General features: G+C 47.1%; 1 protein-coding gene across 7 annotated transcripts in view; it reads left to right on the top strand.

The window, feature by feature from the left end:
* The window catches only part of LOC139562558 (zinc finger MIZ domain-containing protein 1-like), a 249,214-nt gene that overhangs the window by 175,174 nt on the left and 60,233 nt on the right, over positions 1-13,807 (top strand). For 4 of the 7 annotated variants that reach the window (XM_071380319.1, XM_071380323.1, XM_071380324.1 and 1 more), the window contains exon 4: positions 3,268-3,478. The exons of 1 other annotated variant lie outside the window; for it this stretch is intronic. The gene's annotated coding sequence lies outside the window, so the exon portion shown is untranslated. Of the gene's footprint in view, positions 1-3,267; positions 3,479-6,981; positions 7,002-13,807 lie in introns of those variants that run through there. 2 more of the 7 variants (XM_071380320.1, XM_071380322.1) reach the window with 2 other exon arrangements.

Here is a 13,807-nt window from a genome sequence, read left to right as displayed (position 1 = left end):
GCTGCACCATCGAGAGCATCCTGACCGGTTGCATCACCGCCTAGTATGGCAACTCCTCTGCACCTGACCTTAAGGTGCGACAGAGGGTAGTGCGTACGGCCCAGTACATCACTGGGGCCAAGCTTCCTGCAATCCAGGAGCCCCCCTTTGTTTTCGCACTGCTGCTACTCACTGTTTAATATCTACAGTGGGGAGAACAAGTATTTGACACACTGCCGATTTTGCAGGTTTTCCTACTTACAAAGAATGTAGAGGTCTGTAATTTTTTATCATAGTTACACTTCAACTGTGAGAGATGGAATCTAAAACAAAATTCCAGAAAATCACATTGTATGATTTTTAAGTAATTAATTTGCATTTTATTGCATGACGTAAGTATTTGAAAACCTACCAACCAGTAAGAATTCCGGCTCTCACAGACCTGTTAGTTTTTCTTTAAGAAGCCCTCCTGTTCTCCACTCATTACCTGTATTAACTGCACCTGTTTGAACTTGTTACCTGTATAAAAGACACCTGTCCACACACTCAATCAAACAGACTCCAACCTCTCCACAATGGCTAAGACCAGAGAGCTGTGTAGGGACATCAGGGATAAAATTGTAGACCTGCACAAGACTGGGATGGGCTACAGGACAATAGGCAAGCAGCTTGGTGAGAAGGCAACAACTGTTGGCACAATTATTAGAAAATGGAGGAAGTTCAAGATGACGGTCAATCACCCTCGGTCTAGGGCTTCATGCAAGATCTCACCTCGTGGGACATCAATGATCATGAGGAAGGTGAGGGATCAGCCCAGAACTACACGGCAGGACCTGGTCAATGACCTGAAGAGAGCTGGGACCACAGTCTCAAAGAAAACCATTAGTGACACACTACGCCGTCATGGATTAAAATCCTGCAGCGCACGCAAGGTCCCCCTGCTCAAGCCAGCGCATGTCCAGGCCCGTCTGAAGTTTGCCAATGACCATCTGGATGATCCAGAGGAGGAATGGGAGAAGGTCATGTGGTCTGATGAGACAAAAATAGAGCTTTTTGGTTTAAACTCCACTCGCCGTGTTTGGAGGAAGAAGAAGGATGAGTACAACCCCAAGAACACCATCCCAACCGTGAAGCATGGAGGTGGAAACATAATTCTTTGGGGATGCTTTTCTGCAAAGGGGACAGGACGACTGCACCGTATTGAGGGGAGGATGGATGGGGCCATGTATCGCGAGATCTTGGCCAACAACCTCCTTCCCTCAGTAAGAACATTGAAGATGGGTCGTGGCTGGGTCTTCCAGCATGACAACGACCCGAAACACACAGCCTGGGCAACTAAGGAGTGGCTCCGTAAGAAGCATCTTGTCACGATCATCAAAGGGAGAGAGAGAGGACCAAGGCGCAGCGCGTAAAAAATACATCTTCTTTAATGAAGGAAAAAACAACCACTTACAAAATGAACAAAACAAACGATCGTGAAGCTAAACTGAACTAAGTGCACACATGCAACATAGAACATACATAGACAACTACCCACAAAAGCCTACTGCCTATGGCTGCCTTAAATATGGCTCCCAATCAGAGACAATGAATGACAGCTGTCTCTGATTGAGAACCCATCCAGGCAGCCATAGACATAACTAGACTATACTCTACTCTGCCCCATACACATGCAACACCCCATAGACTAGACAAAACACACAAAAACAACCCACCCCAACTCACGCCCTGACCAACTAAATAAATAAAAGAAAAAGGAACAATAGGTCAGGAACGTGACACATCTCAAGGTCCTGGAGTGGCCTAGCCAGTCTCCAGACCTGAACCCAATAGAAAATCTCTGGAGGGAGCTGAAAGTCCGTATTGCCCAGCGACAGCCCCGAAACCTGAAGTATCTGGAGAAGGTCTGTATGGAGGAGTGGGCCAAAATCCCTGCTGCAGTGTGTGCAAACCTGGTCAAGAACTACAGGAAACGTATGATCTCTGTAATTGCAAACAAAGGTTTCTGTACCAAATATTAAGTTCTGCTTTTCTGATGTATCAAATACTTATGTCATGCAATAAAATGCAAATTAATTACTTAAAAATCATAAATGTGATTTTCTGGATTTTTGTTTTAGATTCCGTCTCTCACAGTTGAAGTGTACCTATGATAAAAATGACAGACCTCTACATGCTTTGTAAGTAGGAAAACCTGCAAAATCGACAGTGTATCAAATACTTGTTCTCCCCACTGTATGCATAGTCACTTTACCCCTACCTGCATGTACAAATGACCTCGACTAACCTGTACCTCCGCACGTTGACTCGGTACCGGTACCCCCTGTATATAGCCTCATTATTGTTATTTTATTGTGTTACTTTTTATTTTATTTTTATACTTTAGTTTATTTAGTAAATATATTCTTAACTCTATTTCTTGAACTGCATTGTTGGTTAAGGTCTTGTAAGTAAGCATTTCACGGTAAGGTCTACCTGTTGTATTCAGCGCATTTGACAAAAAAATTGATTTGATTACATTTGATTTGTTGGGAAGGTGGCATCCTATGACGGTGCCACGTTGAAAGTCACTGAGCTCTTCAGTACGGGCCATTCTGCTGCCAATGTTTGTCTATGGAGATTGCATGGCTGTGATCTTGATTTTATACACCTGTCAGCAACAGTGTGGCTGAAGTAGCCAAATCCACTCATTTGAAGGGGTGTCCACATACTTTTGTATATATAGTGTGTGTGAATGTACAGTATGTAATTATGCACACACACACATACCACACACACACACACAGACACACACACAGCAGAGCTATTCCATGCTATCAGTAGCTCTTTAGATACCTGTGGCTGAAAATACAACAAAGCCTGTCCAACAAGTATTAGCAGAACATTGATGTTTCTATTTCCATTTCATGAGATACAGTACAAAGCCACTGAGACATGTCCACTACATCACCAGGGTTAGGCTCAATTCCTTTTCAATTCAGGAAGTACAATGAAACTACATTTCCAATTCTCTTCAACGCTTTTTAATTGGGAACATTTGGAATTGGAATTTGGTTTACTTTCTGAATTGACTGGGAATGAAATGGAATTGAGCCCAACCCCGATCACTACTACATGCTGCCCTGATACATGGCTGTTGTTGACTCCTATAGCATCTTACCATAGGAATGTACAGCCATGTGTTAGTCAGGGTAATACCACCCAGTGACATCCTGGTGCCCCAGCCACTGTCTACTGTATGTGTGACTGTTAATCAACCAGTATACAACTCTAACCCCACTACCACAGATACCACAGATACATTTAAACGGAAAGCTGACGTCCTATCTTCCTGTCCTGTCTCTCCGCTCCAATCAGCCAATGCCAACGAGGAGCTGCGGTTGACCTTCCCGGTCCGGGACGGTGTGGTATTGGAACCTTTCCGGTTGGAACACAACCTCGCCGTCAGTAATCACGTCTACCACCTGCGACCGTCGGTACATCAGACCCTCATGTGGAGGTGAGATATGGAGAGACAGACACACACACATTCAACCGTCCATGGAGTTGAGACTCGAGTCTTATTATTTTTCTGTACCTCTACAAATGTTCTTCCTCTAATAGAATGGCCTATCCATGGCAACCATGATGTTAACATTCCCTGGACAATATTGATTGTTGCATTCGGTGCATGGACAGGAGAGGAAGCTGGGGGAGAGAGGAGAGAAGATAGGAGAGAGAGGAGAGAAGATAGGAGAGAGAGAAGATAGGAGAGAGAGGAGAGAAGATAGGAGAGAGTGGAGAGAAGATAGGAGAGAGTGGAGAGAAGATAGGAGAGAGTGGAGAGAAGATAGGAGAGAGTGGAGAGAAGATAGGAGAGAAGATAGGAGAGAAGATAGGAGAGAGTGGAGAGAAGATAGGAGAGAGTGGAGAGAAGATAGGAGAGAAGATAGGAGAGAGTGGAGAGAAGATAGGAGAGAGTGGCGAGAAGATAGGAGGGTGAGGAGATAGGAGAGAGAGAACAGTGTAGAGGAGTGAGAGGAGATTGGAGAGGAAAGAGAGAAGAGAGGAGGGTTGGAGAGAGAGACGATTGGAGAGGAAAGAGAGAGGAGAGGAAAGAGAGGTGGGTTGGAGTGAGTAGAGATTGGAGAGAAAAGAGAGGAGAGGAGGGTTGGAGAGAGAGAGGAGATTGGAGAGGAGAGAGATAAGAGAGGAGGGTTGGAGAGAGAGGAGATTGGAGAGGAAAGAGAAGAGAGGATGGTTGGAGAGAGAGGACATTGGAGAGGAAAGAGAGGAGGGTTGGAGAGAGAGGACATTGGAGAGGAGAGAGAGAAGAGAGGAGGGTTGGAGAGATAGGAGATTGGAGAGGAGAGAGAGAAGAGAGGAGGGTTTGAGAGAGAGGAGATTGGAAAGGAAAAAGAGGAAGGTTGGAGAGAGAGGAGATTGGAGAGGAGAAAGAGAAGAGAGGAGGGTTGGAGAGAGAGGAGATTGGAGAGGAGAGAGAGAAGAGAGGAGGGTTGGAGAGATAGGAGATTGGAGAGGAGAGAGAGAAGAGAGGAGGGTTTGAGAGAGAGGAGATTGGAAAGGAAAAAGAGGAAGGTTGGAGAGAGAGGAGATTGGAGAGGAGAAAGAGAAGAGAGGAGGGTTGGAGAGAGAGGAGATTGGAGAGGAGAGAGAAGAGAGGAGGGTTGGAGAGGAAAGAGAGAGGAGAGGAAAGAGAGGAGGGTTGGAGTGAGTGGAGATTGGAGAGAGAGGAGATTGGAGAGAAGAGAGGAGGGTTGGAGAGAGAGGAGATTGAAGAGGATAGAGAGAAGAGAGGAGGGTCGAGAGAGAGGAGATTGGAGAGGAAAGAGAGAAGAGAGGAGGGTTGGAGAGAGAGGAGATTGGAGAGGAAAGAGAGAAGAGGACGGTTGGAGAGAGAGGAGATTTGAGAGGAAAGAGAGAAGAGAGGAGGGTTGGAGAGAGAGGAGATTGAAGAGGAAAGAGAGGAGGGTTGGAGAGAGGAGATTGAAGAGGAAAGAGAGGAGGGTTGGAGAGAGGAGATTGGAGAGGAGAGAGAAGAGAGGAGGGTTGTAGAGAGAGGAGATTGGAGAGAAGAGAGGAGGGTTGGAGAGAGGGGAGATTGAAGAGGAGAGAGGAGGGTTGGAGAGGAAAGAGAGGAGGGTTGGAGTGAGTGGAGATTGGAGAGGAGAGAGAGAAGAGAGGAGAGTTGGAGAGAGAGGAGATTGGAGAGGAGAGAGAAGAGAGGAGGGTTGGAGAGGAAAGAGAGAGGAGAGGAAAGAGAGGAGGGTTGGAGTGAGTGGAGATTGGAGAGAGAGGAGATTGGAGAGAAGAGAGGAGGGTTGGAGAGAGAGGAGATTGAAGAGGATAGAGAGAAGAGAGGAGGGTCGAGAGAGAGGAGATTGGAGAGGAAAGAGAGAAGAGAGGAGATTGGAGAGAGAGGAGATTGGAGAGGAAAGAGAGAAGAGGACGGTTGGAGAGAGAGGAGATTTGAGAGGAAAGAGAGAAGAGAGGAGGGTTGGAGAGAGAGGAGATTGAAGAGGAAAGAGAGGAGGGTTGGAGAGAGGAGATTGAAGAGGAAAGAGAGGAGGGTTGGAGAGAGGAGATTGGAGAGGAGAGAGAAGAGAGGAGGGTTGTAGAGAGAGGAGATTGGAGAGAAGAGAGGAGGGTTGGAGAGAGGGGAGATTGAAGAGGAGAGAGAAGAGAGGAGGGTTGGAGAGGAAAGAGAGGAGGGTTGGAGTGAGTGGAGATTGGAGAGGAGAGAGAGAAGAGAGGAGAGTTGGAGAGAGAGGAGATTGGAGAGGAGAGAGAGAAGAGAGGAGGGTTGGAGAGGAAAGAGAGAATAGAGGAGGGTTGGAGAGAGGAGATTGAAGAGGAGAGAGAGAAGAGAGGAGGGTTGGAGAGAGGAGAGATTGGAGAGGAGAGAGAGGAGATTGGAGAGGAAAGAGAGAAGAGAGGAGGGTTGGAGAGAGGGGAGATTGAAGAGGAGAGAGAGAAGAGAGGAGGGTTGGAGAGAGAGGAGATTGGAGAGGAAAGAGAGGAGATTGGAGAGGAGAGAGAGGAGATTGGAGAGGAAAGAGAGAAGAGAGGAGGGTTGGAGAGAGGGGAGATTGAAGAGGAGAGAGAGAAGAGAGGAGGGTTGGAGAGAGAGGAGATTGGAGAGGAAAGAGAGGAGGGTTGGAGAGAGAGGAGATTGGAGAGGAGAGAGAGGAGATTGGAGAGAAAAGAGAGAAGAGAGCAGGGTTGGAGAGAGGGGAGATTGAAGAGGAGAGAGAGAAGAGAGGAGGGTTGGAGAGAGAGACGATTGGAGAGAGAAGAGAGGAGGGTTGGAGAGAGAGGAGATTGGAGAGGAAAGAGAGGAGGGTTGGAGAGAGAGGAGATTGGAGAGGAGACAGAGAAGAGAGGAGATTGGGTTGGAGAAAAGGACCATGCGTTAACCTGGACAGTGAGACAGAAAGAATTAACACAACCTCCCTACTTCACAGAAACAGAACAGGATGCTACAACAAAGCTCCCTCCCTCCCTCCCTCCCTCCCTGTAGAACCATGTTTCACCTCGCTTGGTTTCCTTCAGACGTGGAGGTTCCTGCTATAGAGATCACAAACAAAGGCATCGCCTACAGGGGGGAGATGGAGAGAAAGAGAGGCAGAGAGAGGTTGTGCAGAGAGAGGGGGTTGAGCCGAGAGAGAGGTTGAGGAGAGGGGGGTGGGTTAAGGAGAGAGGGGGGGGCTCAAGCCCTCTCCCTTTCTCTTTCCATTTCTCTCCATCCCTTTCAATCTTTCCAATTCTCTTTTCCTAGTTCTGTAGTAGTAGTTAGAGGTCAGTTTAGGGTCGGAAGGGGAAACGGTTCATCAGTAGCCACAAGGTCAGGCAGTGGAGCAGTGGTAGAGGGCTGGAGAGTCAGTGTGTCCCTGTGAGTGGTGCACTGATCTACTACAGGTCTGCCTAGCTGCAGGTCTGCCTAGCTGCAGGTCTGCCTGGCTGCAGGTCTGCCTGGCTGCAGGTCTGCCTGGCTGCAGGTCTCATCAGACCCTCATGTGGAGGTGAGATATGCAGAGACAGACACACACACATTCGACCATCCATGGAGTTGAGACTCGAGTCTTATTCTTTTTCTGTACCTCTACAAATGTTCTTCCTCTAATAGAATGGCCTATCCATGGCAACCATGATGTTAACATTCCCTGGACAATATTGATTGTTGTATTCGGTGCATGGACAGGAGAGGAAGCTGGGGGAGAGAGGAGAGAAGATAGGAGAGAGAGGAGAGAGATGAGAGAAGATAGGAGAGAGTGGAGAGAAGATAGGAGAGAGTGGAGAGAGGATAGGAGAGAAGATAGGAGAGAGTGGAGAGAAGATAGGAGAGAGTGGAGAGAAGATAGGAGGGTGAGGAGATAGGAGAGAGAGAACAGTGTAGAGGAGTGAGAGGAGATTGGAGAGGAAAGAGAGAAGAGAGGAGGGTTGGAGAGAGAGACGATTGGAGAGGAAAGAGAGGAGGGTTGGAGTGAGTAGAGATTGGAGAGAAAAGAGAGGAGATTGGAGAGGAGAGGAGGGTTGGAGAGAGAGGAGATTGGAGAGGAGAGAGAGAAGAGAGGAGGGTTGGAGAGAGAGGAGATTGGAAAGGAAAAAGAGGAGGGTTGGAGAGAGAGGAGATTGGAGAGGAGAAAGAGAAGAGAGGAGGGTTGGAGAGAGAGGAGATTGGAGAGGAGAGAGAGAAGAGAGGAGGGTTGGAGAGGAAAGAGAGAGGAGAGGAAAGAGAGGAGGGTTGAAGTGAGTGGAGATTGGAGAGAGAGGAGATTGGAGAGAAGAGAGGAGGGTTGGAGAGAGAGGAGATTGAAGAGGATAGAGAGAAGAGAGGAGGGTCGAGAGAGAGGAGATTGGAGAGGAAAGAGAGAAGAGAGGAGGGTTGGAGAGAGAGGAGATTGGAGAGGAAAGAGAGAAGAGAGGACGGTTGGAGAGAGAGGAGATTTGAGAGGAAAGAGAGAAGAGAGGAGGGTTGGAGAGAGAGGAGATTGAAGATTGGCTGCAGGTCTGCCTAGCTGCAGGTCTGCCTGGCTGCAGGTCTGCCTGGTTGCAGGTCTGCCTAGCTGCAGGTCTGCCTGGCTGCAGGTCTGCCTGGCTGCAGGTCTTTCTAGCTGCAGGTCTGCCTGGCTGCAGGTGTGCCTGGCTGCAGGTCTGTCTTGCTGCAGGTCTGTCTAGCTGCAGGTCTGCCTGGCTGCAGGTCTTTCTAGCTGCAGGTCTGCCTGCCTGCAGGTCTGCCTGGCTGCAGGTCTGCCTAGCTGCAGGTCTGCCTAGCTGCAGGTCTGCCTGGCTGCAGGTCTGCCTGGCTGCAGGTCTGCCTGGCTGCAGGTCTGTCTAGCTGCAGGTCTGTCTAGCTGCAGGTCTGTCTGGCTGCAGGTCTGCCTGGCTGCAGGTCTGCCTGGCTGCAGGTCTGCCTGGCTGCAGGTCTGTCTGGCTGCAGGTCTGTCTGGCTACAGGTCTGTCTGGCTGCAGGTCTGTCTAGCTGCAGGTCTGCCTAGCTGCAGGTCTGTCTAGCTGCAGGTCTGCCTAGCTGCAGGTCTGCCTGGCTGCAGGTCTGCCTAGCTGCAGGTCTGCCTGGCTGCAGGTCTGTCTAGCTGCAGGTCTGCCTGGCTGCAGGTCTGCCTGGCTGCAGGTCTGCCTAGCTGCAGGTCTGCCTGGTTGCAGGTCTGCCTGGCTGCAGGTTTCCTTGTTTTCAAGTATGAAGGGCTGCGTTGGGGGAGGAGGGTTGGAGTGTGCCCTACTAGGGGTCAACTGATCTGTGTGTCCCTGCGAGTGGTGCACTGATCTACTGCAGGTGTGCCTGGCTGCAGCCTGGCTGCAGGTGTGCCTGGCTGCAGGTGTGCCTGGCTGTAGGTGTGCCTGGCTGCAGGTCTAAGAGGTTGCTTGTAAACTCTTACGGGATCCCTTAGTAGACTGCAGACAGAGTGATATGATGTGAGGAGGCTGGGAAGGGCTGCAGTGGGAGAGAGTGTGGAGACGCCTGCTGGAACCTATCTGTAACTGCGGCCAGCGCTGTCTGTTCTGAGGACACTGTTCCTCCAGTTTTGTAGCACTGATCGTCTTCACTGCCCTTCCACAAGATTTGCAATTTTACCTGACAAAGACACTGAGTACGGTTACATGCGTACAATAATGTGATTATTGTGGTTGTCAGATTAATATAATAGTTAGATAAAACATTTTTACATGCTTTGCAAGAAAAACAATTTCCCTAATAAACCTGTTTACATGGACACATCTGAAATCAGGCCACCTGATGGCAATCTGAAAACAAACATTCCACCACAACGAACATGTTATTTCTGGAAAGCATATTTGATTCTGATTTCGGACATATAAAGGTTTTTTGTGAAAACTACCTTTAAGACACATGCATTCAGTTGTTCTGAACTTCCCTCGCACTAAAGCGGGAGGCTCTCGGCTGGTGCTAGCACATACGCAGATCAAACACACCGCTGGAACGTCGATTAAGGTGTTTACATGTCCTAATAATTCAAACCGTTGCTCAGAAAACCAGGAGTTTAAATCGCCGTATGCTTACTTTGATTTTGACCTCACACCAATTAAGATAAGCAGAGGAAGGTGTTTACATGACTATTTCATAATCTGTCTACTGCCATAATCAGTTAATATGGAATTATTACTGTGCATGTAAACGTACTGAATGTTACAGTAGATTATGTTGTGTGTTTTGGATCATAATGAATCACGGATCTGTTTTTTCCGTGTTTTGTCCAACATTTTCACATGTCCTCAGCAAGTGATGTCTCAAAACAAATGCAATACTTTTAATAGATAATATTCTCCTTTGAGTGGACTATATTCTCCTTTGAGTGGACTATATTCTCCTTTGAGTGGACTATATTCTCCTTTGAGTGGACTATATTCTCTTTTGAGTGGGCTATATTCTCCTTTGAGTGGGCTATATTCTCCTTTGAGTGGACTATATTCTCTTTTGAGTGGGCTATATTCTTCTTTGAGTGGGCTATATTCTCCTTTGAGTGGGCTATATTCTTCTTTGAGTGGGCTATATTCTCCTTTGAGTGGGCTATATTCTCCTTTGAGTGGGCTATATTCTCCTTTGAGTGGGCTATATTCTCCTTTGAGTGGGCTATATTCTCCTTTGAGTGGGCTATATTCTCCTTTGAGTGGGCTATATTCTCCTTTGAGTGGGCTATATTCTCCTTTGAGTGGACTATATTTAGATAAGGGTCCCTTTGAAGTTTTACCTCAGATAAGGGTCCCTTTGAAGTTTTACCTCAGATAAGTGTCCCCTTGAAGTTTTACCTCAGATAAGTGTCCCTTTGAAGTTTTGCCTCAGATAAGTGTCCCTTTGAAGTTTTACCTCAGATAAGTGTCCCTTTGAAGTTTTACCTCAGATACAGTGGGGAGAACAAGTATTTGATACACCGCCGATTTTGCAGGTTTTCCTACTTACAAAGCATGTAGAGGTCTGTCATTTTTATCATAGGTACACTTCAACTGTGAGAGACAGAATCTAAAACAAAAATCCAGAAAATCACATTGTATAATTTTTGAGTATTTAATTTGCATTTTATTGCATGACATAAGTATTTGATACATCAGAAAAGCAGAACTTAATATTTGGTACAGAAACCTTTGTTTGCAATTACAGCGTTCATACGTTTCCTGTAGTTCTTGACCAGGTTTGCACACACTGCAGCAGGGATTTTGGCCCACTCCTCCATACAGACCTTCTCCAGATCCTTCAGGTTTCGGGGCTGTCGCTGGGCAATACGGACTTTCAGCTCCCTCCAAAGATTTTCTATTGGGTTCAGGTCTGGAGACTGTCTAGGCCACTCCAGGACCTTGAAATGCTTCTTACGGAGCCACTCCTTAGTTGCCCTGGCTGTGTGTTTCGGGTCGTTGTCATGCTGGAAGACCCAGCCACGACCCATCTTCAATGCTCTTACTGAGGGAAGGAGGTTGTTGGCCAAGATCTCGCGATACATGGCCCCATCCATCCTCCCCTCAATACAGTGCAGTCGTCCTGTCCCCTTTGCAGAAAAGCATCCCCAAAGAATGATGTTTCCACCTCCATGCTTCACGGTTGGGATGGTGTTCTTGGGGTTGTACTCATCCTTCTTCTTCCTCCAAACACGGCGAGTGGAGTTTAGACCAAAAAGCTCTATTTTTGTCTCATCAGACCACATGACCTTCTCCCATTCCTCCTCTGGATCATCCAGATGGTCATTGGCAAACTTCAGACGGGCCTGGACATGCACTGGCTTGAGCAGGGGGACCTTGCGTGCACTGCAGGATTTTAATCCATGACGGCGTAGTGTGTTACTAATGGTTTTCTTTGAGACTGTGGTCCCAGCTCTCTTCAGGTCATTGACCAGGTCCTGCCGTGTAGTTCTGGGCTGATCCCTCACCTTCTTCATGATCATTGATGCCACACGAGGTGAGATCTTGCATGGAGCCCCAGACCGAGGGTGATTGACCGTCATCTTGAACTTCTTCCATTTTCTAATAATTGCGCCAACAGTTGTTGCCTTCTCACCAAGCTGTTTTTCTATTGTCCTGTAGCCCATCCCAGCCTTGTGCAGGTCTACAATTTTATCCCTGATGTCCTTACACAGCTCTATGGTCTTGGCCATTGTGGAGAGGTTGGAGTCTGTTTGATTGAGTGTGTGGACAGGTGTCTTTTATACAGGTAACGAGTTCAAACAGGTGGAGTTAATACAGGTAATGAGTGGAGAACAGGAGGGCTTCTCAAAGAAAAACTAACAGGTCTGTGAGAGCCGGAATTCTTACTGGTTGGTAGGTGATCAAATACTTATGTCATGCAATAAAATGCAAATTAATTACTTAAAAATCATACAATGTGATTTTCTGGATTTTTGCTTTAGATTCCATCTCTCACAGTTGAAGTGTACCTATGATAAAAAATTACAGACCTCTACATGCTTTGTAAGTAGGAAAACCTACAAAATTGACAGTGTATCAAATACTTGTTCTCCCCACTGTAAGTGTCCCTATGAAGTTTTACCTCAGATAAGTGTCCCTTTAAAGTTTTACCTTGGAGCTTAATGAAAGTGCTTCATTACAACTCTATTACTTTCTGTGTGTGTGTGTGTGTGTGTGTGTGTGTGTGTGTGTGTGTGTGTGTGTGTGTGTGTGTGTGTGTGTGTGTGTGTGTGTGTGTGTGTGTGTGTGTGTGTGTGTGTGTGTGTGTGTGTGTGTGTGTGTGTGTGTGTGTGTGTGTGTGTGTGTGTGTGTTCTCCTCCCAAGCCTTGAATGCAATAAAATCCAGTCCCCAAAGCTCCTGAGCTGAGCAACATCTCTTTTCCCTCCTTCACTTTCTCTCCCTCTCTTTTCCTCCCTCACTTTCTCTCCCTCTCTTTTCCTCACTCACTTTCTCTCCCTCTTTTCCTCCCACACTTTCTCTCCCTCTCTTTTCCTCCATCCTGCCACTCTCACCTTCTCTTCCACCCTTTTCCTTTCTCCCTCCATCCTATCTTCCTTAGTCTTTCCATTCCATTTCCCTTCTCCCTCTCTCCCTCTCCTTCTCCCCTCTCCACCCATTCCTTTCTGCTTCTCAGCATGGTATCATAAACTTAAGCCTTTATCAGCTCTGAGCAGCGCTGTAGAACCCTGGCTACCCCACTGCATCATGGGGGGTTGTTTCGCAGTGTTCTTTGTATGGAGGAATTTGTAGCTGTGATGGAGATAAACGTGGCATGATGGAGGGATGAGGGATGGAGGAGTGACTGATTTACCACCACTACACCTATTAATCCATCGTCTTCTCCCTCTGAGCCACCCCGACCACATCAATTACAGAGGTAGAGAGGGAGGGCGGGAGGGAGGGAGGGGGAGAGGGGAGAAATAGTGAGATCGAGGGGAAAGGTAGAGCGAGAGGGATGGAGATAGAGAGAGAATGAGGGAGAAAAAGAGACAGAGAGAGAGAAAGCGACAGAACGAGTGAAAGAGAGGGAGAGGCTGTATTATCTGCTGTGAGGAGTAGCAGTACTAGTAAATCAGAGGGGCAGACCGTATTGATAACCTTAAACAGGAGGTGTGCTGCTGCCTGTCTGTCTTTTTACTGGGAGATAATGCGTACGGGGACGTCACCGAGGGCTTTGTGGGGGACCTCTCCCCCCTGAGCGATGTGTAATTGGGGCCAGGAGTTTGTAGGATGAGCTGTTCACGTAGGTGATAGCCAACAGCAACATTATTTTTGTTAGATTATGTTCACGTAGGTGATGATCATCATCATTAACGTTGTTGTTTTCAACATAACTGGATTGCAGTGAAACATAAATCCAGTAATCAAGTAGCTACTTAGCACATTTTAGATTTGGTTCTGGGTTCCAAGATTACTTACAGTTGAAGTCGGAAGTTTACATACACCTTAGCCAAATACATTTAAACTCAGTTTTTCACAATTCCTGATATTTAATCCTTGTAACAATTCCCTGTCTTAGGTCAGTTAAGATCACCACTTTATTTTAAGAATGTGAAATGTCAGAATAATAGTAGAGAGAATGATTTATTTCAGCTTTTATTTCCTTCATCACATTCCCAGTGGGTCAGAAGTTTACATACACTCAATTAGTATTTGGTAGCATTGCCTTTAAATTGTTTAACCTGGGTCAAACGTTTCAGGTAGCCTTCCACAAGCTTCCCACAATAAGTTGGGTGAATTTTGGCCCATTCCTCTTGACAGAGTTGGCGTAACTGAGTCAGGTTAGTCGGCCTCCTTGCTCACACACGCTTTTTCAGTTCTGCCCACAAATTTTCTATGGGATTGAGGTCAGGGCTTTGTGATGGCCACTCCAATACCTTGACTTTGTTGTCCTTA

This window comes from Salvelinus alpinus, chromosome 32, assembly GCF_045679555.1.
Source record: "Salvelinus alpinus chromosome 32, SLU_Salpinus.1, whole genome shotgun sequence".
NCBI classification, from domain to species: Eukaryota; Metazoa; Chordata; class Actinopteri; order Salmoniformes; family Salmonidae; genus Salvelinus; species Salvelinus alpinus.
This window is presented reverse-complemented; position numbering and strand designations above follow the sequence as displayed.